Genomic DNA, 25,294 nt, shown 5'->3' on the forward strand with positions numbered 1-25,294 from the left:
CTGCCTCGTTCTTGAAGGCATCATGGCTGCCTTCAGACCTCTGGTGAAGCCCAAGATTCTTAAAAATAAGACCAAGAAATTCATCTGGCACCAGACTGATAGGTCAAAATCAAGCGCAACCAGCGGAAACCCAGAGGCATTGACAATAGAGTGTGCAGAAGATTCAAGGGCCAGATCTTGATGCCCAACGTTGGTTACAGGAGCAACATGAAAACAAAGCACATGCTGCCCAGTGGTTTCTGGAAGTTTCTAGTCCATAACCTCAAGGAGCTTGAGGTGCTGCTGACATGCAACAAATCTTACTGTGCAGATTGCTCACAATGTCTCCTCCAAGAACCACGAAGCCATGGTGGAAAGAGCAGCCCCGTTGGCCATCGGTCCCATTGCCAGGCTGTGCAGCAAAGTAAATGAACAGACAGCTTATGTGCATGTCGTATTTGTGTTAATAAAACCACAAACCTACAAAAAAAAAAAAAAAGAATTGTCGTGGTTAGATTCATAAGCATATTATCTCAGAGTTTTTGGTAATATCTTTTTCTGGTTTTTATATCAGGATAGTGAAGGGAGACGTGTTCTGCCTCTTCTGTTTCCTGAGAGGGTTTGTGTAAAATTGGTACTATTTCTTTATTATTTTCTTCCTCATTTTTTTAGTTTGAATACTTCTACATTATTTGAATCTTGCCTAAAGAGAATGCAATAGTTAAAACTTTTTTTTCTATTTTGAGATAATTTTATACTTACATAAAAATTGCAAAAAAACAGTATGGAGAGCCCATTTATCTTTCACCCAGATTTTCCTAATGTTAACATTGTACATGATCATCAAAACCAGGAAAATAACATTGATGTATTACTGTTAATTAATTTATATATCTTATTCAAATTTTACCACTTTCCCAATAATGGCCCTATTCTTGTCTAAGATTCCACAGTCCATTTAGTTGCCATGGACCTTTTTCCCCTCTCTCCTTTCAGTACTTTTGAATAATTTATTATAAAGCCATTAGCTTGTGCCAAACAAAGTATTCATCAGTGGGGAGTGGGAGTTTCAGAGACCTGTCATAGACATAGGAGCCCAAATGTGGTGAGGCACATCAGTGGATTGGAGTGGTGAGGGCCCAACAGGATTGTTAGGGACTTAGTTGAGAGAGGAGGGCCCTCTATGCAAGGGGAAGGGGTAAGGATGGGCCCAGAGTGGGTGAGATGATGAGGGCGTCTGTACAGGGCTATGATGGTAACAACAGAAGATTGGTTACACATGGGGCTTGATAAAATAAATAAACATACTGAGAATAATGAAAGATAGGTGTTTCTCTATCATAAAAGGCAATTATGATATAGAGAGGAAGGTAACTAAAATGAATGAATCTTGTGGTATTGGAATAGAATTGAAGGTAACTGTGTAGACTTACATTTTTCACATGTATCAATAGATACAGAAATATAGATCTCCCGAGCTTCTAGCCTCAGAGCACCTCTGGGAGGAGTAACATCCCAATAGCAATAAGCATACCTACTACCCAGATCTTGACTTCTAAATAACATTCTCCACCAAAGGAAACCTAGGCTCTTTAGACAAGTGACTGATTTAAGGGCTAGGGCAGGGAAAGTATAAGATGAGTCTGGAATATGTTTTTGCGTCAGAAATTAAGGAGTTCTAGAAGAATAATGGAGATATGTCAAAAGAACAGAGAAGCCAGTGTGATGGGGCTCCCACTTGCCAAATCTGAAATAATTTGAGCATCAAGATAAATAATAATAATTGCAGATCATAATCCATTTAATAAAATGGAAATCAGTGAGTCTATGCTGAAATAAGTCAATGAATAATAAAGAGGGAGAGGGAAAAGCTCTCCTTTATCATGGAATGCCAACTAATGAATGTAAAATAATGATAGAATTAGAAAATCACTTTGGCAACCAAAATAATAAAAATAATTCAGTCAAGAACCCTCATGAAATGCATGCTGGGTGAAAGTTGAGTGAGGAATGATTTATATCACTTCAAAATACCTCCCAACAAATATTTGATGATTAAGAAGGAAAAAGAGGGTAAATTTACGATGGAGAAGTCTGGCACAGAGCACCTAATCAAGTGATCAAGATTAACGTCACAAGTAATGGGACGAATGGGCTTTAAGCACTTGTGATAGAATGTAGTCAAGAGCACAAAGCATCTCTTTTATGATATCCCTGGCAAAAATGCATAATCTAAATCTAATCTTGAGGACACATCAGGCACACCCAAAATAAGTAACTTTCCAGGAAACAGCTAGCCTATAATCTTCAAAAGTTTTGAATCTGTGAAAGACCAGAACGACTGGAGAACAATTTCAGATTGAAGCAAGTTGGAGACACACAGTAACTAAATGCTATGCACGATCCTGGCTTGAGTCCCTTTGCTATAAATGATGATATTGGGACAATTAGTGAAGCTTGAATGGAGCACGAGAATTAGGTAACAGTAACGTATTGATGTTGGTTTGCGATTTTAATGGTTATAATATTGTAAAGAGAAGATAGTCTGGAAAAAGAAGCAATTTGTCTACTCAAGACCTGCTACTTCTCTGGTATTCTATATCTTAATTGGCATTATTGCCATCTATCTATCTACCCAGAAACTTAAGCTTAAAACAAGGGAGTCATCCTTCACAGCTTTCTTATAACCTAAAAGTCCATTTGGAGTAATCTAAGTATCTATTAATAGATCAATAATATTATGAAACATCTGTGCCTTGGAATATTATATGGTTATTCTGAAGATTGAGGTAGGTCTATGTAGCAACATAAAAATAAAAGAAGAAAGTCGTAAAATAGAATATGAAGCAAGACCCCTTTTCTGTCAACTTTTGTACATGCAAAGATCAAGAGAATGTATTCTTTTTTAAAAATTTTTTTTAATGTTTATTTATTCTTGAGAGAGAGAGAGAGAGAGAGAGAGAGAGCCTGAGTGGGAGAGAGGCAGAGCAAGAGAGAGACACAGAATCCAAAGCAGGCTCCAGGCTCAGAGCTGTCAGCACAGTACCCGACGTGGGGCCCGAAATCATGAACTGTGAGATCATGACCAGAGCTGAAGTCAGATGCTTAACTGACTGAGCCACCCAGGTGCCCCCAAGGGAATGTATTCTGAAATGTTAAAGATTAGTATCTCTTTGAGTTGGAATTATGAATTTTCTTCTTTTCTGTTCTGTTTGGGTTTTTCTTAGAGTGACATATTTTTTTAATAGAGAAAGACAGAGGGAGATGCATGTGCACCAACGGGAGAGGGACAGAGAGAGGGAGAGAGAGAATCTAAAGCAGGCTCCACACTCAGTACAAAACCTGAGATCATGACCTGAGCTGAAATCAAGAGTTCAACATTTAACTATCTGAGCCACTTAACCATCTGAGCCACTTAGGTACCCAAGAGTAGCGAATTTTTATTTTATTTATTTATTTTTAAAAGTTTATTTCTTTATTTTGAGACAGAGAGTGCGAGCAGGGGAGGAGCAGAGAGAGAGAGAGAGAGAGAGAAAGAGAGAGAGAATCCCAAGCAGGCCGTGTGCTGTCAGCACAGAGCCCTACAAGGAGCTTGATCCCACGAACTCTGAGATCATGGCCTGAGCTGAAATCAAGAGTTGGACGCCCAATGGACTGAGCCACCCAGGCACCCCAGTGATGCAGTTTTAAAAAGAACAATAAGATATTTTACTTTTGAAAACTTTTTAATATAAATGATGTGGCAGAGACTTACAAAGGAGATAGAAGCCATTCATCTTCAAAGAACTTCAAATCTAATAGGACAGTGTAAAAATTATTTATGTGGCACAGAATACTTACAAAAACAACACAGAGAAAACACAAATGTAGAGGCAAACTGCAGCTCTAAAAAATGTTTGAAGATATAAGAAAGAAGAAAGATGTATGGGAGGACTGAGAGGGACTGAACAAACAAGGCACAACTGGAAAGGTCTTGGTTATGAGATGGATTTTGAATAGGAAGGGATCGCAGGAGGCAGAGAGAAGACTGTTTCCTGAGAGTTGGGGATTAGGCCCCTGGATCAGAGGTTTGAACCAGGAGGATGGCTAGAGGGAGACCCTTAGGGGACATGATAAGCAGATTCCTTCCTCAGTTTTTGTCTTTTCTTTAATTTCTCTCATTTTTTATTCCTCCTTCCCTACTGTTCAGAGCCCTAGGGAACATGCACCCCTTTCACTCCAAGGGAAGCATGGACAAAACTCCCTTAATAGAGCTGAAGGAGTTAATATGAACAAAATTTTTTATAAAAAAACAAGGTACTATATAAAGAAAATAATGTCTGATAATACAACATAAAAACAAGCCACCCATGTCTGGTTTCTTATTCTAAATAAATTCTGTGAAAATATCTGAGATTTGTACGTAGCCAAAAGTTCCCTGCACTTAAAATAATGTCATGTTAATTCTTAAAGGCCTTAGAATCACTTTGCAGGCATCTGGTTTGGCTTCCTCTCCTCCCAGTTCCTCTGTCTGAACTTAGCCATGTGGTCACTGTGGTCGCCATCTTGTTTCCTAGTCCAGGGAAACTGGTCCAACAAATGCATCTGGTTCCATGTAAGGACAAACTCTAACTCCATTAAAACCCAACCTTGCGGAACCTCTAGAAGCTTCTCATTCTCTTTTAGTACAAGTTAGTAATAAGGGCACACCTAGTTCACAGCTGAGCTGTCTGGCAATACTGATGGTCATCTTTAAGTACTTCCTACTTAGGTCTTCTGAGATGATTCACTCAAATAAGTCTCAGTACACAAGGAAGGGTCTTGTAAAAATCTGCCAATTACAGTTTCACAACATGGTAATAACTGCATAGTAAACATCCAATTCACACAGTATGAATTACTATATTTATAGTACAAGGATGGTCATTCTCATTTACCCAGTGAGGTGGTGAAATCTTGCCTGGAGGGCTCATGTTGGGCAGATTGGGAATAGCTTTGCAAGCAAGTGAAAGCTTGAGATACTGTTTCCAGCAATTTTCTCAACGAGGTGGTTTAAAGATTAAAAAACAATCGTGTGAATTTCATCTCCATAAATTAGTTAAAAAAATACCCAGTTGTGTTCATGTCCAAATCAATATAGGGATATCTGTAAAACCCACCTCAAAGTACAACTAATTTAAATTCCTTCTGTTAAAATAATTACTGTTTATAGTAGTTTCAGGGAGTAATTCAATTTGTACAGGGCTTATGTGAGGGTAATTTTTGCATAGCTTTTTCTAAGATGAAGGTCTACATCAGGTGTTGTTTTAACTCCGTGACTTTGTTCAGCTCTGTGATGCTGACATTATGTCTTTGAACTTCTGTTATGGGACACCCTTAGGAAATCGCCTATGGGGCCTGAGCCCTCCTAACACTACCAAGAAATGATTTTAATCTTATTGTGGGAGGCATATAATATGAATAGACTTGTAATTATATATTAATTTTACAAACTCTTTTATAGTACTAACTATATCCTTAGAATTGTATAAATGGTACCTCATGCAAACCTCTAATAGCTCTCTGAGGCGAGACTGTCATTAGTTCCATACAGGTGAGGCACAGAGAGCTTGTGACGTATCCAAAATATCATAGCCAGCAAATGGCCGAGCCAGGATTTGAATCCAGTCGGTCCAGTCAGGCTTCAGAGTCTATGTTGTTTAAGCATCATGTTATGGTGCTTATCCATTGCGATTGAACATGGAACTCCAAGAGCTCAGTGCCCTTCCCAGAAGATAGGCTGATAGTTGCCATAAAAAAAAGAGAAACAACGTCTCACAAATTTCCTGTTAAAATAGCTCTTTGCTTAGACATCATACATGCCTTACATTTTAAAACGACACTCATAGCTTGTCAGGTCCCAATGTGGTGTGAGAGTTTGACAGAGTCACCATGGGAGGACAATCTCTGTTCTGAGGAAAGTGATAAGTGGAGGCAGACCAGCTCTCCTCCTGACAGGTATGGGCTGCCCCCCTTTGTCCTCCACCCCCAATCCCAGTGAGCTGCCTAGTTTTGGGACCAGGGACCGTGCAGGTAATGGAAGAATCCCACCCTCAGGCAGGGGACAGGGAACAGTGTGGATGTTGCATTTAATACATTTTGATCAGCCTTTGTCTCGAGGTTCTATAATGCCCACCTTATTCCTATAAATGGAAATGAAAGCACCATCTAGACCAGAGCGGACAGTGCCTCTCATTTTGCCAGTCCTTAAAAAAAGCCACACCGAACATATCAGCTGTATATATTTTGAAACTTAGAAAGAAAAATCTTTATTAGCTGGTGGTATACTCATGTGGTTCGGTCTATCTGGAATAGACTTAAGACACTGTATTGAACGCAGTCATAGTTTTTGCCCTCCACCACATCACATCTTGCTATGAAAATAGCAGGTATGCATTAAACATGGTTATTGATAATGCCTTTGTTATAACGGTTTTTCTGTGGCTACACAATTGTCTTCACCTACTCTCCTTGCCACTGTTCGGAAGAGAATTTTTAAAGCAGGTCAGTTGGGTTTTATTTGAGAGATCAAAGTGGAATTTTACATGGCATTTGATGAGGACGAAAGCAGAAGAAAAGAATGGGCTCTGAGAAGTCTGACTACCACAGAAAAATAGAGGAAGCTGCGTGGTGAGGGGTGTCCTGCTCATTTTATTTCTGCTTTGCTGTCAGTGACACAAATTGTCCCATAAGCAATAGAAATCTCATGTTCTCCTGGCAACAGCAAAGATGGCTGATAGGGCAGCTCCCCGATGCTTGTGACCCACACCCTGAGCTTCTCTGGAAGGGAGATGCTCAGAAGTGGCTTCCTTCTAGGAGCAGAGGGTGATACTGGTGCCTTTTTTTTTCTTTTCTTTTCTTTTTTTTTTTTTTATACTGGTGCCTTTTGAAGGCAACCAGAACAAAGGAAGGATTTCCTCAGTACATGTGGCTGAGAAGGTGGAGACGAGGGTGAAATGCTCCACGTTGTAGAACGGCATGTAGCTTCCTTCATAGTCCAAAGACACTGGAGTCTTCCTGGGTCTGTCTTCTGGGAAGATGTCAGTGAGGAGGTCTGTGAGAGCCAGATAATGACTCCGTGGAGCCCTATACCCCAGGCTTCTTCAGGTTTTAGTTGAAAATCTTTCTTTTTTACAAAATTTTTTTTTCATGTTTATTTATTTTTGAGAGACAGAGAGAGACAGAGTGTGAGCCCGGGAGGGTCAGAGAGAGATAAAGACACAGAATCTGCAGAGGCTCCGGGCCCTGAGCTGTCAGCACAGAGCCCGACGCGGGGCTCAAACTCACAAGCTGTGAGATCATGACCTGAGCCGAAGTCGGACGCTTAACCGACTGAGCCACCAAGGTGCCTCAAAACAGTCTGTCTGATACACAGGTTCTTTGACCATGCCAAGCCCCCAGGAGATGCCACAGGCCACCTCTGTGTCCTAGGAGTGTCTATGTGAGGAGACCCCATAGTGTCGAGGGCAAAGAAGCCGGAGTAGCACTGCGGGTTGGAAGGCACGGACAGTCTGCCCCTGTGTTCATTCTGCTCAGGTCACCCACCACTTGAGGTACACACTGGCTGTTTCTGGGGCTGGGATCACATCCCCTGGGAAGAGAAGAGCAGACGGAGTGCCGGGCAGGCAGCTGAAAGTAGGGATGAGGTCAGTTTGGGAAAGCAGACTTGAGTCCCACAAGGCTGTGGCCCGATGAGTGCTCCTCCGGAGAGGGAGGCCTGCTCCAGGCTCCAGGAGCCGCTGGCTGTCAGAGGACTGCTTCTCTGCGGCAGCCGTGCCTTTTCCTCTCGCAGGACAGGGCACACCTGGGAAATCCAGGGGTGTGTGGTCAGCATAGGGTCCCAGAAACACTTGCTAGGCAAGGGCAGGCAAGCAGGGTGCCTAGGGCGTGGAATTTAAGGAGGTGTTCACTGTTGGGAGTTGGGCAAGTGCCCCACGTCCCCTGGGTTCTGGCTCCTCTCCCAGCTGAGTCCTCAGGAGTCAGTCTTTCTCAGGCTTGATCTTTACTGCCATCCTGAGGCCAACGGCTCAGCCTGACCGCTGTGCCCGCACCCACTGCTCACTGCTCCTTCTCCCTGGGCCTGATTCCCTGCGTTGTCCCTCTTCACCGTGAGTATTAATAACCTAGGTGCTTTTCTGAAGGGTTTCGGGACACTCTGGGATTGTAAGAAATGTGAGCAGGAGGCCTGCCTGGAGCCTTCTCTGCATACTCAGGGCATCAGACTACTGTCAAACCTGTCCTCATTTCCAGGGTTTGCCAGATATTTTATTCCCCTTCCCTTCCATAAGTAGCACAGGCTAGTGCCCATTTAGATAGCTTCACCGGGCTTGTTATCCTGAGCAATCTCTAGGGACAGAAAAAGGGAAATGCTTTGAGCTCCAGCCAACAGGTGCCTTCCACATGTATCTTCCCTTAGAGTTAAAAAAAAAAAAAAAAAAAGAAGTCCGGGCTGCTTCCCAGCTGCAGGGAGAAGTCTGGCCTCCCTTCTCTGTTTCTAGATCAACAGTGGCCACCCCAAGAGCAAGCAGGAATTTTCATTACCTTCAAACTTGTGTAGGAGATGACTGACTTGTTTGCTCTGACACAGTTGTTTACTCCAAAGTGTTGGTCCTCTGGCCCAGTAACTTGGGAAATAATGGTTTAGCTCAAATGTTTTCACCCCTGGGAGTACCTCTTAAAAATGAAGGATGAGCTGATTTTCTTCTTAGGTATAAGAGGGAGACAGGCAAACTGAACACTCTGCCTCCCAGAAATGGCATACAGAAGAGAGGGGTGCAACCGAGGAACAGCCCCGGCCTCACATTTGCAGGGCCCAGAGCAAGAGATCCTCTCTGGGCCCACACACCATATGTCTACCTCTTTAAAAGTTATACATCAAGCCGGCGACCTGCTTCACAAAATAACACGTATTCATGCCACAGATACTTTCATAACAACCTAGAAGGTCAGGTTCAAATGGAAACAATTCTTGGACTTCTCAGGATTCTGCACAGGGACACAGCAGCCCAGGGAGTGCCTGCCCAGGTCCTACACCACCACCTCCTTCTCTCCCCCCCACCACCCCGTCCTGGCTCTGCTCTGCCTTGTGAGAGGGCCTGTGTACATGTGTTGTAGACACCCCCGCCTACATGTCCAAGCTCCTTGGCCACCACTTGGTGGCCTTGGGTTGGGGGACTATTTGCTCGAGTGCAGTTCTATCCTTAGAAGAGCAGACCCAAAGAAGGGGTGAATGCAGGTCCTGGAAGCAGGCTCAGGGCAGTTTGGGCAGGAAATTCTGGGTTTGTTTTCTAGAAGAGAGGGCTGGGTCTTGGGTATATGATGAGCACATCTCTTTGGCTCTGAGGGAGAGCAGCTGCCCATGGAGGGCCAGAGAGGGGGCCAGAGGGGGCAGTCCCTGCCAGGAATAAACAGCTCCCCTTCCAGAACCTCCTCTTCTATGGAGACCACAGTTTTCAGGTTCTTACACTCATGTGTTCTGGACTACCACAGAAGAAGTCCGGAGGGAGGCCCTGGTCCAGAGTTCAATGCCACATGGACACTAGTCTAAAAGGAATTCAGTGAACCATCTTCTTATCAGCTCCAGGCTTCCAGCGGCTGATAATGACCAATACATTGGATTAGAGCCACTACTCCAGTGGAACAACGGCCATTCCCAAGTTCTATGGAATCCGGTCTAATGCCTTAAATGGAAAGGAGACAAGGGAGGTGTTGTTAATCATATCGCAGCCTGCCAGCCTAATTGTTCATTTTCAGATGGTTTCACTCTCTAGATTGGGAAGCAAAAGCAATTATGACATCTTGATGACACCACAGTCCTTCCCCCTTGCCCTGCCCCCGCCAATACCTATTTAAGATGCTCCCTGTCTTCTATAAAGCCAACTGATGGTTCCCAGAGGGGAGCAAAGTGTGGTGCGAAACAGGTAATGGGGATTCAGGAGTGCATTTGTTGTGATGAGCACCAGATGAGTATGAAAGTGTTGGACCACTACATTGTACACCTGAAACTAATATAACAGTGTATGTTAACTGGAATTAAAATAAAAAGCCAGGAGCGCCTGGGTGGCTCAGTCAGTTAAGCATCAGACTTCAGCTCAGGCTATGATCTCACGGTTCACGAGTTCGAGCCCCGTGTCAGGCTCTGTGCTGACATCTCAGAACCTGGAGCCTGCTTTAGACTCCGTGTCTCCCTCTCTCCACCCCTCCCCAACTTGCGTTCTTTCTCTCTCAGGAATACACATTACAAAAAGTTAAAAAGCAAAAAATTAAAAATAAAGAAAACATATTAGGCTCAGGTAGCTGCCAGTGGCAACCCCAGGCTTGTTTTGCATGAGACCCCCTGATTTTTCCTAGATAATCCACAGCCTTCGTAACAAAGTAAACCAGCATTCATCCTGTGCCTTTGCTTCATAGTCTCTCTTATGACTGGAAATAACCTGCTTATTGTAAGTTTCTCTTGTGGGATTTGCAGAGGTGTTATCTGTTCTATTTTCCTTTTTCACATGTTTATTTAACTTCCCTCATTACTCTGCAAGAACATTGCATATTCTAAGTCTTAATTATATAAGAAAGAAATAGCGCCCAACAGACACAGCTCTTCTTGTATTGATTAAGGTTTTCTTAACTTAAAAGGTGGGGTTTCTCCCTCCTTGATAGTTCTTCAGCTTTTAAAATATATTTTCTCTATGAAGTTCTAGAAATGGCTCCTAAATGTGGTACATTTGAATCTGGGCTTCCAAGGCCGCAAAAAGCTTTCTTCAAGGCATAAACTCAAGTTTATTATTGCTCTGGAGTTTTACAAACTATCTTCTTTGCGTGGGAGGGACAAAAGTACATTCTGGTTTTCGTTTTTCTCAGTTGCTAACTCCAGCTTGGTTCCTGACGTCCATATCTGTCTTTGACCTCAAATTGTTGAGAAACCCTTTCAACCCCTTGCCTGGCATTTTTTGTGTATGCTTGTGTAAAATATATGTGATGTGTAATTTACCATTCTAAGCATTTTTAAGTAAACAATTCTGTAGTCTTAAGTAGGTTCGCAATGTTGTATAACCATCACCACTGTTTTCCAAAACTTTTTTATCACCTGAAACAGAAATTCTGTACCCTCTAGGCAATAACTTCCCAACCCTGGCATGGTCCCTAGCCTGTCTAGGGTTTAAGCGAATGCACTTTAGAGTCAGAGAATGCCAGCTGGAATACTTGTTCTGCCCCTTACCGGCTCTGGGACATTGAACAATTTGCCTGATCTCTTCAAGTTTTGTTTTTCTTATCTGCAAAATGGAGCTGATAAGAATCAGAACAACAGCCCTCACACGTTTGTTCTGTGCACATAATACCACCCTCAAAGGAATATCATCAACTCTCAGTAAGCACGCTGTCTCCTCCTTGTTGTCAGTGTCTTCATTGCATCTAATGAGAGTTTTCTGCTCACATCCCCCCAATTCCCAGATCCTCATTCCACCTGGGCTAGACCTGGCTCTCTCTTTACCCCTTGAGGTAGGGCTAGGAGGGCATTTCTTAATCTTCACAAGAATAACTAACATTTGTCAAATGCTTACAGAAGAGAAAAACCAAACCCAGAGACAGAGGCTGAGTAATGTGAAGAAGGCTCCCCAGCTTGTAGGTGAAAGACAGGATTTGGAATCTGTCTGGCTCAGAGCCCATGTTCTCCACCACTGAGCTACAGGGCCTTGATATGCTAATAAGCATCTTAGGGAAATTCAAGCTTAGCCAGCAAGTTAGTGGCACGGTTAAGGTGACAGTCTCTGTCTTCAGATTCACCACCCAGTGCCCCAGCCACTCATCACAGCAGTGGTTGTGCTGAGATGTAATTATTCTGAGAGTGGTATGTCAAAAGTGATCAAAGAGTCAGGTATTCAAATTCTCCTTCCTTCGAGTGAGGTCTAAGTTCTTCAGGGAGATTTAAACATGGATAATACCAATGGCTTCCCTCCTGGAGTATTGCTTTGATGGTTTCCCTCATATATCTTTCCACAGATCAGCCAAACCACATGCTTGCCTAAAGATAGTGAGTGTCACCAGCCAGCCACCCACCCACTGCTGCCATCCTGATTCTCAGTCCCCCAGTGCACCCTCCTTTAAGACTTTATTGACTGAGCGCGGGCAGTGAAGGAGACACCTCTCATGTAAGTCTTTGTTCACATTTTCATGTTGGTTTCTTAAAATGGCTTTGTGAATGCCTCTCAGGACAGATTTGTTCTGCATCCTTCAGGAATTGATGGAGTTTCTCAAACTGACGAGTGACTTTCTGTCATTCAATTGCTGTTGGTGTCTAAAGTAAGTAGAGATAGGGGCGCCTGGGTGGCTCAGTCGGTTGAGCGTCCGACTTCGGCTCAGGTCATGATCTTGCAGTTTGTGAGTTCGAGCACCGTGTCGGGCTCTGTGCCGACAGCTCAGAGCCTGGAGCCTGCTTCAGATTCTGTGTCTCCCTCTCTCTCTGCCCCTTTCCTGCTCATACTCTGTCTCTCTCTGTCTCTCCAAAACGAATAAACGTTAAAAAAAAAAATTTAAAAAAATAGAGATAAGATGCTGCATGAACACTAAGGCAATCACATACATCTTTCCTTTTCATCCCGCCCAAAGATGCTGCCCTATAATTTCCTCTGTGTTTGATTTTATTCCCATCACATACCCACCATAAGGAAATTAAAATGAGAGAAAACATAAATGTACTCAAGCACTTTACAGTGTATATCATGCAGTGTAATGTCAGACTGAGCTTGTGCAACTTCAAGGACATCTTCAGCTATCTTAGGGGATCATCTTAATTATGAACTTCTCAGAAAATTAATTTTAATTCATTTTGGTTCAAAAATAGATGTGCCCATGTATTACTAAGAGGAGAATGGACTGTGTCATGAAGTCAAGAACACGTGTCTGTGGGCGTAATTACGAAAAGACTGGAAATGAGCGAGTTCTCCGCAAAGCATGTGGCTGTCTGCCTTGTGGTTTGCTTTGTTGGCCCTGGTGTTGGGCTCTCGGGGAGTTACCTATCTTTAGATGAGCAAATGGGGAGAGATCAACGAACAAGACTACTTCTGCAGCATCCATTCCTGACAAGTAACAGAGCAGCTCCAGGGCTAGAATGAAGAGGGAACATGAAAGGCAGAGGCAGGCCGTCCAAACAGCTATCCTGCTCTGACCAGGAGGGAATGTGCTGAGTGATAGCTGCAGACGTGAGATAATTAAAGATTAACCACCAGGAGCTGAAACCATCTGAGCAGGAAATGGTAAAAATGCTGTAAAAAAAATTGCCAAAATATAAAATGATTAGTTAGAAAAAAAATCAAAATCAGTAACAGTTAAGGTAGAAAACTGTATCCAACTTGTGTTTCCAAGTAACTCTTTTTCCTTGGTCTTCTTCTAAGTTGGGGATTAGCAAACTACTGCTTGCTGGCCAAGAACCACCCACTGCCTGTTTTTGTTTGGCCCTTGAGCTAAGAATGGTTTTTACATTTTTAAATGGTTGAAACAAAATCAAAAGAAGAGTATTTTGTAACATGTGAATATAATAGGAAATTCAAATTTCAGTGTCCATAAATAAAGTTTTTTGTAACACAGCCAGCTTATACATTGTCTACAATGTCTATGGTTGCTTTTGAGCTACAAGGGTACAGGTGAGTAGTTGCAGAAAATGTATGGCCCTAAAAGCCTGAAATATTTACAATGGCCATTTTCAGAAAAAGTTTGCCAGTTCTATGGGAATGCTTGCAAAGTGGGCAGTTAGTAGCTATCCCCTGGCGGGGGGGGTGTGGGGGGGTGGGTGGGAAGAGCTCCATGGACAAATAAGTTGGGAGATACTATTTTAAATAAAAAAGACAAACGGTTCTTTTAATAAGCTAATGCGACTTGGAAATCGACAAAAAGTGTCAGGAAGGAGGAAAGCAGAGTATTTAGTGTTTCCCAAACTTATTGGCTATGGAATCTCTTTTTCTTTCTTTCTTTCACTTTATTTTGGTGGGCTCTTTTGTGGGACTAATGCTTCAGGGAATATCACTTATTAATTTTTTTAATGTTTATTGATTTTTGAGACAGAGAGACAGAGCGTGAGTAGGGGAGGGGCAGAGAGAGAGGGAGACACAGAATCCAAAGCAGGCTCCAGTCTGTGAGCTGTCAGCACACAGTGCGACGCGGGGCTCAAACTCACGAACTGCTAGATCATGACCTGAGCTGAAGTTGGACGCTTAACTGACTGAGCCACCCAGGAACCCCATCAGGGAATATAACTTATTAATAAATACTGCTGAAAAGTATTGGTGATTTCCATCTAGACAATCGGGAAAAATCCTGCTACTTAAAAATCTTGCAGATATCACTTTACACCTGTCAGAATGGCTGGGATAAAAAGGATGAGAAATAACAAGTGTTGGTGAGGATGTAGGGGAAAAGGGGAAAAGGAACCCTTGTGCACTGTTGGTAGGAATGCAAAGTGGGGTAGCCACTGTGGAAAACAGTATGGAGGTTCCTCAAAAAATTAAATATAGAATTATCATATGATCCGGCAATTCCACTACTGGATATTTACCCAAAGGAAATGAAAACGCTAATTTAAAAAGATGTATGCACCCTTAAGTTTCTTGCAACATTAGTTATGATAGCCAAGATAAGGAAGCAACCCAAGTGTCCGTCAACAGAGGAAAGGATAAAGAAGATGTGGTATATATACATACATATAATGAAGTATTACTCAGCTATAAAGAAAAGAGATCTTGCCATTTGCAATAACATGGATGGATCTAGAGTGTGTAATGCTAAGTGAAATAAGTCAAGGGAAGAAAAATACCATATGATTTCATTCGTAAGTGGAATTTTAGAAGCAAGACAAATGAACAAAGAAAAAAAAAAGTGATAAGCAAAAAACCAGAGTCTGAAATACAGAGAATGAACATGGTTGCTAGAGGGAAGGTGGATGGGAAGGATTGGTGAAATAGGTGAAGGGATTAAGAGTACACTTATCATGATTGGCACTGAGAAATGTACAGAATGTTGAATCGCTATATCGTACACCTGAAACTGTATGTTAATGATATTTCAAGCAAAAACCAAAACAAACACAACCAGACTCGTAGTAGAATTTCTGTCAGAGGGAACCTTGTTTTTTGTTTCATAAAGCACTCTAGCGGGTCATCTGGTCATGACACGTTAGGTTCCAGGAGCTGATCTGGAAGATGGAAAATGAAAACAAAGAGAGCATTAAGTAATTCTGCATAGCGCTGTGGGGGTGATTTGGAGTTTGGGGCTAGCCTAGGAGGAGGGATTGAGAGGTGAACAGGACAGAAAAAGAGGGAGATGAGGAGGGTCTATGGGACTTTGGGAAGCATCAAAGTAACCTGGCAGGGAAGTGGACCAGAAACTCCCGACGGGGGCAAAGAGGGCTACAGAACATCAGAATGATGATGGCGGGGACTGGCTGGATAATTGGTGGAGCCCACTGCAAGATGAAAATGTTCAGAAGGCAGCAAAGGTTGCTGTTAGAGGTACCAAAATACAAAGCTGTTTCCTTTCAACTACAATCTCTTTCTTTATTTGTCATGCTGTTTTTAATTTGCTATGTAATGTCAAGTCGGGCATAGGGAAACCATGAACACAGATGGTTGCTGGCAGCAGGGGTCCACTTCTGGGACTGTGGTGCATGTGCGCGAAGTTCACTGACTGAAGGCTCCCCCTACACCAGCTTCAGGACCCACATGCGTCACGCCCAAGGCAGGAGTGGGGAAGTCGGACCAGGCATCTCTCTTTCCCAGGTGCCCCTCTGCCCCAATGCATGGTGGACTGAGGAGAGGTAGGAGGTGGAGGGCAGGTCAGTGGGTGAGGGTGGGGAGGAGGCTGGGGACACCAGGCAGAGATGAAAGATCATTGTGGGTCAGCTGAAAAAGATCCAGAAAGGTCTCCCTGGTCCAGAAAGGCAGGGAGTTGGTGACAGGCAAGACGGAGCCTGAGTCCCGGGCACACCCTCCACTGACCTATCAGACTTCATTTACAAACACCAATTCAAAGATAAAACTATGAAGACTTCAAGATAGTGGCAATGGAGCCCGAAACCCCAAGCGCGGGACCCCTCTGAGCAGAAGGCCCTGTGAAACCTCACTAGTTGCACACCCATGAACCCAGCTCTCCTGACGCATAATCACTTTTCTTCTTTTTATTTAAAAGAAAACGTCCCCACACCTTTATTTCCATACCCTTGGTAGAAAGCTGCTGCACAAACAGCCTTGTGTTGGGCCAGACGTTGCCTTGGCAAATTAAAAGCAAAAGGGACTGCTTTCCTTGTTTGGGTTTATGCCAGCTGAGGGAATGAAACAGTAGTAAGGAGGCAAAGCTAGAACGAGACTCAGATTTCAGCATAAACAAGGAATCGGATGAAAGGTGGCCGTGAGAACATAGTCCCACTGGGAGCACGCGGACCTTTTGGGTTTCCAGTCACGCAAGTGACCAGAGCCAAGTGGAGGATTTGGAGACAGCCAGATGGCCAACACTTGGGTTCCCCATTGCATGACTTATGCTTTACGGGAAGCATGTTGAAAATATGTAAAAATCATCTGTGGAAATTTAACAGTCAATTTTTACTGTGTGCATTTCTCTATGCTAAAAGGAAATCTAACTATGGTCTTATGCTCCCTTAATTTGTCACTATTAATCACTGATGACAGGAATCAGCAAACAAGGATAGTAATAGATCTTAGCTCAAGTTCTGGTTCCTACTTCATGCTTCAGCAGCCATGTGACTTGGGGGGAGAAGTTGGTCATATGCCAAGAGGCACTCTCACCAAATAAAGAATATATAATGCATCATTTACAGGAAAAAATTCAAGACAAAGGGGGGTAGAATCTCTTCTGCCTGATCAACCTGGCTCTGATCTGAACAAAGTGATGGAGAACATGGGGAAAAGGAGGCAGTAACTAAGTTTAGTTCACCTGTCCAGGCTGAAGGCTTCGAATGAATAAGGAATAAATGATTGATGTCAGTGACTGTTTATTGAATACTTTCCAAGTGTCAGGCATTCTAAGTCATTCTTGTGTGTTATCTCACCTAATTGCCACACTGATCCTATGAGGTGGATTATTCCTTATTTTACCAATGAGAAACCTGAGACTCAGAATGGGGTGCACTTATACGTAGAGCCAGTAAATGCTGGAGCCCTGCTTTAAACCCATGTCTATCTGCTTGCAAAGTCCAACCTCTTCAGTCATGTCTTTTGCTAAGAGATGAAACTCTTCTTACCCTTAAATGTATATATCCAGAAGGTCCCGAAGCTGCTTTGAAGATTTGTTAATAGTTATAACCTAAGATAAATCACTTTTCCAAACACCGGATATAAACCAGAGTCAGTGGAAGGGACTGGTGGTATTACTATTCAAACACTATTCTTTCGATTTGAAGTATTTTACACCAAAGATTGAGGGCTGAGGTCAGTTCTCTCATGCCTCAGTTTATCTTCAAAGTCTTATGCATAGCAGTCACTCAAATACTAAGGAACATAATGCTTAGAGAGAAACCTTGAGAGTGTTGATCATCTTCTTGAAGCTTTTGGTAGCTGACATGACAAAGGGCTGTTTTAGGAAAGATAATAACTTATGAGGAAAATTTTGGCTATCATTTGTTATTAAGAGTTAATCTGTAATTTGTTTATTTATCTATTTATTTATTTAAAAAGTTTATTTATTTTGAGACAGAGAGAGAGAGAGAGAGAGAGAGAGAGAGAATGAATGGGGGAGGGGCAGAGAGAGAGGGAGAGAGAAAGAATCCCCAGCAGGCTCCCCACCATCAGCACAGAGCCCAGTGTGGGACTCAAACTCACAAACTGTGAGATCATGCGCTGAGTGGAAATTAAGTCAGAAGCTTAACTGACTGAGCCACCCAGGTGCCCTGTTAATGGGCAATTTAAAACAAAATGGTTTTTTTTTGAAATTTAATCCGAATTTAATAAAATATATGTAAAGCCCCCACCCTGGTATGATGCTTAGAACATAATCTTCGATAACTGGTGGCTGTAATAGTTTTTTATTTTCTTAATTTTTTTCTGCCATATCTCTTTTATTATTATTATTATTTTTAAAATTTAAATCCAAGTTAGTTGGCATGTAGTGCAATAATGATACCAGGAATAGAATCCAGTGACTCATCCCCTACATATAACACCCAGTGCTCCTCCCAACAAGGGTCCTCCTTAATTCCCCTTGCCCATTTAGCCCATCTTCCCACCCACAGCCCCTCCAACAACCCTTCGTTCTCTATATTTAAGAGTCTCTTGTGTTTTGTCCCCCTCCCTGTTTTTATATTATTTTTGCTTCCCTTCCCTTATGTTCATCTGTTTTGTACCTTTAATTCCACCTATGAGTGAAATCATATATTTGTCTTTTACCGAGTAATTTTGCTTAGCATAATACACTCTAGTTCCATCCACGTTGTTGCACACATCAAGATTTCATTCTTTTTGATTGCCAAGTAATACTCCATTGTGTATATATACCACATCTTCTTTATCCATTCATCCATCAATGGATATTTGGGCTCTTTCCATACTTTGGCTATTGTTGATAGTGCTGATATAAACATGGGGGTGCATGTGCCCCTTCGAAACAGCACACCTGCATCCTTTGGATAAATACTTATAGTGCAATTGCTGGGTCATAGGGTAGTTTTATTTTGAACTTTTTTGAGGAATTTCCATACTGTTTTCCAGAGTGGCTGCACCAGTTTGCCTTCCCACCAGCAACGCAAAAGGGTTCCTCTTTCTCCACATCCTCGCCAACATCTGTTATTGCCTGAGTTGTTTTTTTTTTAATGTTTTTCTTTTAATGTTTATTTATTTATTTATTTATTTAAAAAAATTTTTTTTTTCAACGTTTATTTATTTTTGGGACAGAGAGAGACAGAGCATGAACGGGGGAGGGGCAGAGAGAGAGGGAGACACAGAATCGGAAACAGGCTCCAGGCTCTGAGCCGTCAGCCCAGAGCCCGACGCGGGGCTTGAACTCACGGACCGCGAGATCGTGACCTGGCTGAAGTCGGACGCTTAACTGACTGCGCCACCCAGGCGCCCCTAATGTTTATTTATTTTTGAGAGAGACAGAGACAGAATGCAAGTAGGTTAGGGGCAGAGAGAGAGGGAGACACAGAATCCAAAGCAGGCTCCAAGCTGTCAGCACAGAGCCCGATGCCGGGATCGAACTCATAGAGCTGTGAGATCGTGACCTGAGCCGAAGTCAGACGCTCTAACCGACTGAGCCACCCAGGCCCCCCTAAATTTTTTTTTTTTACATTTATTTATTTTTGAGAGAGAGAGAGACAGAGCACAACCAGGGGAGGGGCAGAGAGGGAGACACAGAATCCGAAGCAGTCTCCAGGCTCCAAGCTGTCAGCACAGAGCCTGACGTGGGGCTCGAACCCACAAGCTGTAAGATCATGACCTGAGCTGAAGTCGGATGCTCAACCTACTGAGCCACTCAGGCGCCCCCTGAGTTGTTAATTTTAGCCATTCTAACTGGTGTGAGGTGGTATCTCTTTATGGGTTTGATTTTTATTTCCCTGATGATGAATGATGTTGAGCATTTTTTCATGAATGTTGGCATCTGGATGTCTTCTTTGGAAAAGTGTCTATTCATGTCTCTTGCCCATTTCCTCACTGGATTATTTGTTTTTTGGGTGTTGAGTTTGATAACTTCTTTATAGATTTTTGGATACTAACCCTTTATCTGATATGTCATTTGCAAATATCTTCTCCCATTCTATCAGTTGCCTTTTAGTTTTGCTGATTGTTTACTTCCCCATGCAGAAGTTTTTATCTTGATGAGGTCCCAAAAGTTCATTTTTGCTTTGGTTTCCCTTGTGGGGACATGTTGAATAAGAAGTTGCTGCTGCTGAGGTCAAAAAGGATTTTGCCTGCTTTCTCCTCAAGGATTTTGATGGCTTCCTGTCTTAAGTTTAGGTCTCTCACCCATTTTGAGTTTATTTTTGTGCATGGTGTAAGAAAGTGGTCCAGGTTCATTTTTCTGCATGCCACTGTCCAGTTTTCCCTGCACCACTTGCTGAAGAGACTGTCTTTATTCCATTGGATATTCTTTCCTGCTTTGTCAAAGATTAGTTGGCCATACGTTTGTGGGTCCATTTCTGGGTTCTCTATTCTGTTCCATTAATCCGAGTGTCTGTTCTTGGGCCAGTACCGTACTGTCTTGATGATTACAGCTTTGTAATATAGCTTGAAGTCTGGAATTGGTTTTCTTTCTCTGGATTGCTTTGGCTACTCAGGGTCTTTTGTGGTTCCATACAAACTTTAAGATTGTTTGTTCTATCCCTGTGAAGAATGCTGCTGTTATTTTGATAGGGTAAAATAAAATGGTTTTAAACAAAAGTGATTTGAGATGAAATAGTAAACACTTAAAACAGAAGTTATCCAGATTACCTTCTTCGTATAGCAAGGTAACAGTTCTGCAGGGGGCAAGCCGCCAGTCTAGGTCTCCTACCCAAGTCTCCACACTGACTCGCCTGTTACTTCACTGAGGATACAGAAGTCATTCAGGCTCAGTCCAGAAATGTGGCATTTGTCCTCTCCTTCAAGCTCTGTGTGCACCTGTCACTAGGTTCTATTGTCTAAGTATCTCTTGAACCTGTCCCTTTCTTCCCTTTCTCATCGATTCTTCCTGTTTTCACCCATAGTCCAAATACTGTGTTGGTCCCCATGCTCCAATGCAGCCTGCACACTTGGGTGTGATATTTCTGAAATAAAAAGGTGGCGGCTGATACTGAGAAGCAATTGGATCGAGGCAACCAAAGGGGTTTTGAGGCACTACTGGGTGAACACGGGGTGCGGTGTGAAGCCACAAAGAAGCAAGGGTTTGTTTTACTTTAGGGCATCTGTCTCGCGGTAGGCCACTTATGTTGGTGGCATACAGTGTGGTGGCAAAAGCATGGGTCTGGGGGCTGGAACTGAAGTCTCCCTCCTCGCTTTAGGGGTGAGAGACGTGGGTCGGTCTCAGTTTCCTCCCACGCCAAGCAGAAATACTGAGGACCCTTTCCAGGGTTAAATGAATTCATCCGCATGGGGAGATCAGCATTCAGCACCGGGTGAGGACTCAGGGCCACAGCCATATAGAGGACTTGCTTGCTGTGCCCTAGGCACTGTCCTGAGTTCCCATATTAACATACTTAATTCTCACAAAGCCACTCAGAACCAGGTACCATTCCCCTCCTTCTACTGGGTAAGGAAACTGAGGTACAGGGAGGTTAAGATCCAAAGGAGCATGAAAAGTTACCAAACGTATAAATGATGCCCGCTCTGTGTTGTGAGTTGCATGAGAAGAAGAAGGCAAGCACTGTTCAAACTCTTCTTGTAAATTTTTTATAAAGAAATAGAACACATTACTCCCAACATTCCTACTGTTTTAAATAACAGATGTACCATATAAGTATTAGTGTTACTATTTTTTTAGAATTACTGCTTTAAAAAAAATTCCTCTGTATTTAAAACTGATAGTAAGAGAGCCTTTCGTGTTTTGGCAACAAAAAAATTTTAAAGGTCGGAGAACAATTATAATTTTTCCCACTGACTACTGAGGTCACTTGGAATGGTGGCAGCTTACGTGGCCATTTTTGGGGAGGAGGATTTCCTGTACTTCCTCATGGAAAAGTGTGTAACAGACCAACTTTTGTGGTTGCTGTTCCTGTTATTTTAAATTGGGCTAGAATACACATGACATAAAATTTACCATTTTAATCATTTTATGTGTACAATTTAATGACACTAACTACATTGACAGTGTGGTGCAAACATCACCACTATCCATCTCCAGAACTTTTTTTTATCAGACCAAACAAACGCTCTACTCCATAAGCAATAGTTCCTCATTTCCCTCTACCCCTCCTCCCTGCACCTGGTAAGCACCCTTCTACTCTCTGTTTCTATGGATTTGCCTATTTCAGGGACTTTCTACAAAGTGGAATTCATACAACACTTTCTTTTGTGTCTGGCGTATTTCACTGAGCATGATGTCTTCAAGATTCATCCATGCTGCGGCCTGTGTCGGCATTTCATTCCTTTTTATGGCCCAGTAATATTCCCTTGTACATATATGCCACGTTTTGTTTCTCCTCTTGCCTGTTGAGGAACACTAGAGTTGCCTCTACCTCTCCAGCAGTTGTGAATAATGCTGCTATGAACGTGGGTTTCCTTTAAGAGACTTTTAAGAGTAGTTATCTCTGGAAAGTGAGATCAGGGCTCGGAGAGTACTGATGTTCCTCACTTTAGACCATTCTGTACTATGTGAATTTTTTTAAACTATGAGCACGTGATTTTTAAAAATAATTGCATCAATATTATATAAAGTTAGAGAACTTAAAAAAATCCTACCATAAAGGATTGGATTAAATGTGTGTGAAGACATCAAGCTTAAAGCTGGTAGATAGAAGGTGCATGATGCTTGCTACTAACATTGGAGTTAGAATCCCCTCCAGGCAAAGGGCATGGGAGTGCTGTAGGCTGGCGGGAGGATAGGGTTCAAAGGCAGGAAATACGGGGCTGCACTAGAATTTGCTTTGGTGACCCATCTGGAGGCGCTCCATTTCCCCAAGAAACCCAAGGAATGGGGCTGCTCCAAGACCATCCCAGCTTCCCATCTGCACCCCATCTGGGCTTGTCTTCCTCCACTGGCAACACCAAGTCTCAGGCAGCCTGCCATCCTCAAACCCCCTCATCAGAAAGTCCCTGTCCTGGGGCGCCTGGGTGGCTTAGGTGGTTGAGCGTCTGACTTTAGCTCAGGTCATGATCTCATGGTTCATGAGTTTGAACCCCGTGTCGGGCTCTGTACTGACAGCTCAGCGCCTGGAGCCTGCTTCAGATTCTGTCTCTTTCTCTCTCTCTCTCTCTGCCCCTCCCCTGCTCACACACTGCTTCTCTCTCTCTCAAAAATGAATACATGTTAAAAAAAATTTTTTTTAATAAAAAAAAGAAAATTCCCTGTCCTGACTCTTATGCCCTTAGGGCCCTGCTGATAATGGCTGTTAGTCATAACAAGTTCCTGTGTGTTCTCTCCCGGCTATAGAGCTGAAACTATAAATGGTGAAAAAAAATTCTAAGGATAACAATTCTGTAGCAAAACCCCTGGCTCTTCTTTTCCAGTGCCCACGAAAGACAGTGCTAACTGATCACAAACATCCTACTGCTAAGCCCAGAAAAGGTCTCAGAACCTTTCTGGAAAAAATTCTACTCTCAATTGCTTGGAGTTGGCGCTTACAGTGAAACCCACTTGTCAGCCCCGTAACCTGAAGAGTGACCTTTTTGGTCTAAATTTTGGGCGTCAGGACAAGGGTGTGGAGGGGAGATTTGGGGAGCAGTCCTTGCAGCACCTCAGAACTCATGCCACAGAGCTCGGGGCTCCTTTTTTGCCGCATCCCATCTGTAGAGCTCGAGACACTGCAATCCTCTCCCAGTTGGAAGATGTGAAGGTCGCCTTGTGAACACTGAGCTCAAAGGCAGGGCTTCAAGGGGCCAGGGCTGGGCCCACCTCCAGATCCCACAGTTCAGCCCCGAGGCATGAAATGTGTTGTGGCATTTTCATGACTTCTGTGCATATTTCGGGAGGAGCAGGAAGGCTTATAGCCCCAGGTACAGCCATGAGCAGGCCCGGGGGGACCGGCCATGTTGTGTCCATGCTTTCCCCATGTTTTCAGTAAGATTCTCCAGCCCTTGCAGATCCCATCTGGGAGGAAAGCAGAGAAAATTTACCATGAGGAAAAAAAGAACGAAGAAATAGGGAAATCAAATTGTCTGCTTTTGTCACAATGGAGCATGTTGGCCGTGGGTCTGGCTACACACTTCCTAGATCAAGAAGTGTCCACTGGGGGCGCCTGGGTGGCGCAGTCGGTTAAGCGTCCGACTTCAGCCAGGTCACGATCTCGCGGTCCGGGAGTTCGAGCCCCGCGTCAGGCTCTGGGCTGATGGCTCAGAGCCTGGAGCCTGTTTCCGATTCTGTGTCTCCCTCTCTCTCTGCCCCTCCCCCGTTCATGCTCTGTCTCTCTCTGTCCCAAAAATAAAAAAAAATAAAAAAAATAAAAGTGTCCACTGAACCCTGTAAATGGAACCATTAGTACACCACCATTAGCAGTTTTTGAATTCGGTTTTCTAGATCTGGTTGTTTTAGGGCTGGACACGCATCTTTCATAAAGGCTGGCCGTGGGAAGTGAGGCTCTGTTAAGGCAGATGCTTAGCCACCGCTAATGACAACGGCAAAAAATTAAAAGGGGAGTAATTATCGAGACTTTACTGTGTGGCAGGCAAGGTGCTAAGGGTTTTATAAACGTTTCTTCACTTAATCCTTACAACAACGCTCAGAGGTAGGAACTACTGTCATCATTTTACCGATGAGGAAATGGAGGTTTATAGAAGGTAAGACATTTATCTAAGGTGACTCCTAGGGGAAGATACAGAGCACAGATCTGAATCTACGTATTACAGACTCTGGATCCCTCAGCCACTAGGCCACCTGAAAAATGACTTTCTCCTATAAAGCTTTTTTTTTTTTATTTAAAAAAAAATTTTTTTAACGGTTATTTATTTTTGAGACAGAGAGAGACAGAGCATGAACGGGGGAGGGTCAGAGAGAGAGGGAGACACAGAGTCCAAAGCAGGCTCCAGGCTCTGAGCTGTCAGCACAGAGCCTGACGCGGGGCTCGAGCTCACGGACCGCGAGATCATGACCTGAGCCGAAGTCGGATGCTTAACCGACTGAGCCACCCAGGCGCCCCTCCTGTAAAGCTTTTAATGATAACTCTGTGAACATGATGGGCAGCTCTCTGGTGGCTTATGCTGGAAAGCATTCCACTCCACTAACACTGGGCATTGCCTTCGAGAGTCCCTTTCCTTCCTCCTCCATTCTTCCTCCTCCTTCCCTCCTTTCCCTCCCCTATCTCTACCTGTCTCCAGCTTAGACCCCCTAGTCCATCCCTTTCCCCCAAACGTGTGCTGACCCGTGTGAATGGGGACCCTCACTCTGCTCAGCTGGCTGGGCAAACCTTGCAGAGTGTGGGCCTCCTGGTGCTTGCCAACAGCTTTATGTCCTCCAGGTGCTTCTGATGGACCTTGAAGAGCAAGGACCCTGCCTCTTCCTGCTCCATCAGCAGCCTGGCAATGTCCACCACAGTGCCCGGGTGCCTACTGGGCTTGAAGCCTTCAGCCTGGGGCTCTGGTGGCACCAGGGAAAAGGGGCCAAAGAGGTAGGTGAGGCCCCTTCTTAGCAGCAGGTGAGCAGGCCTGGAAGAAGTGGTGGTCTTACTCTGTGATCCCTG

The 25,294-nt window shown here is 43.5% G+C and overlaps 1 pseudogene; it reads left to right on the forward strand.

Moving 5' to 3' along the window:
- The first annotated feature begins 22 nt into the window (after window positions 1–22).
- Window positions 23–23,467, forward strand: LOC115517084 (annotated as a pseudogene).
- Window positions 23,468–25,294: the final 1,827 nt, after the last annotated feature.

The sequence above is a fragment of the Lynx canadensis genome, chromosome B3 (assembly GCF_007474595.2).
Source record: "Lynx canadensis isolate LIC74 chromosome B3, mLynCan4.pri.v2, whole genome shotgun sequence".
NCBI lineage: Eukaryota > Metazoa > Chordata > Mammalia > Carnivora > Felidae > Lynx > Lynx canadensis.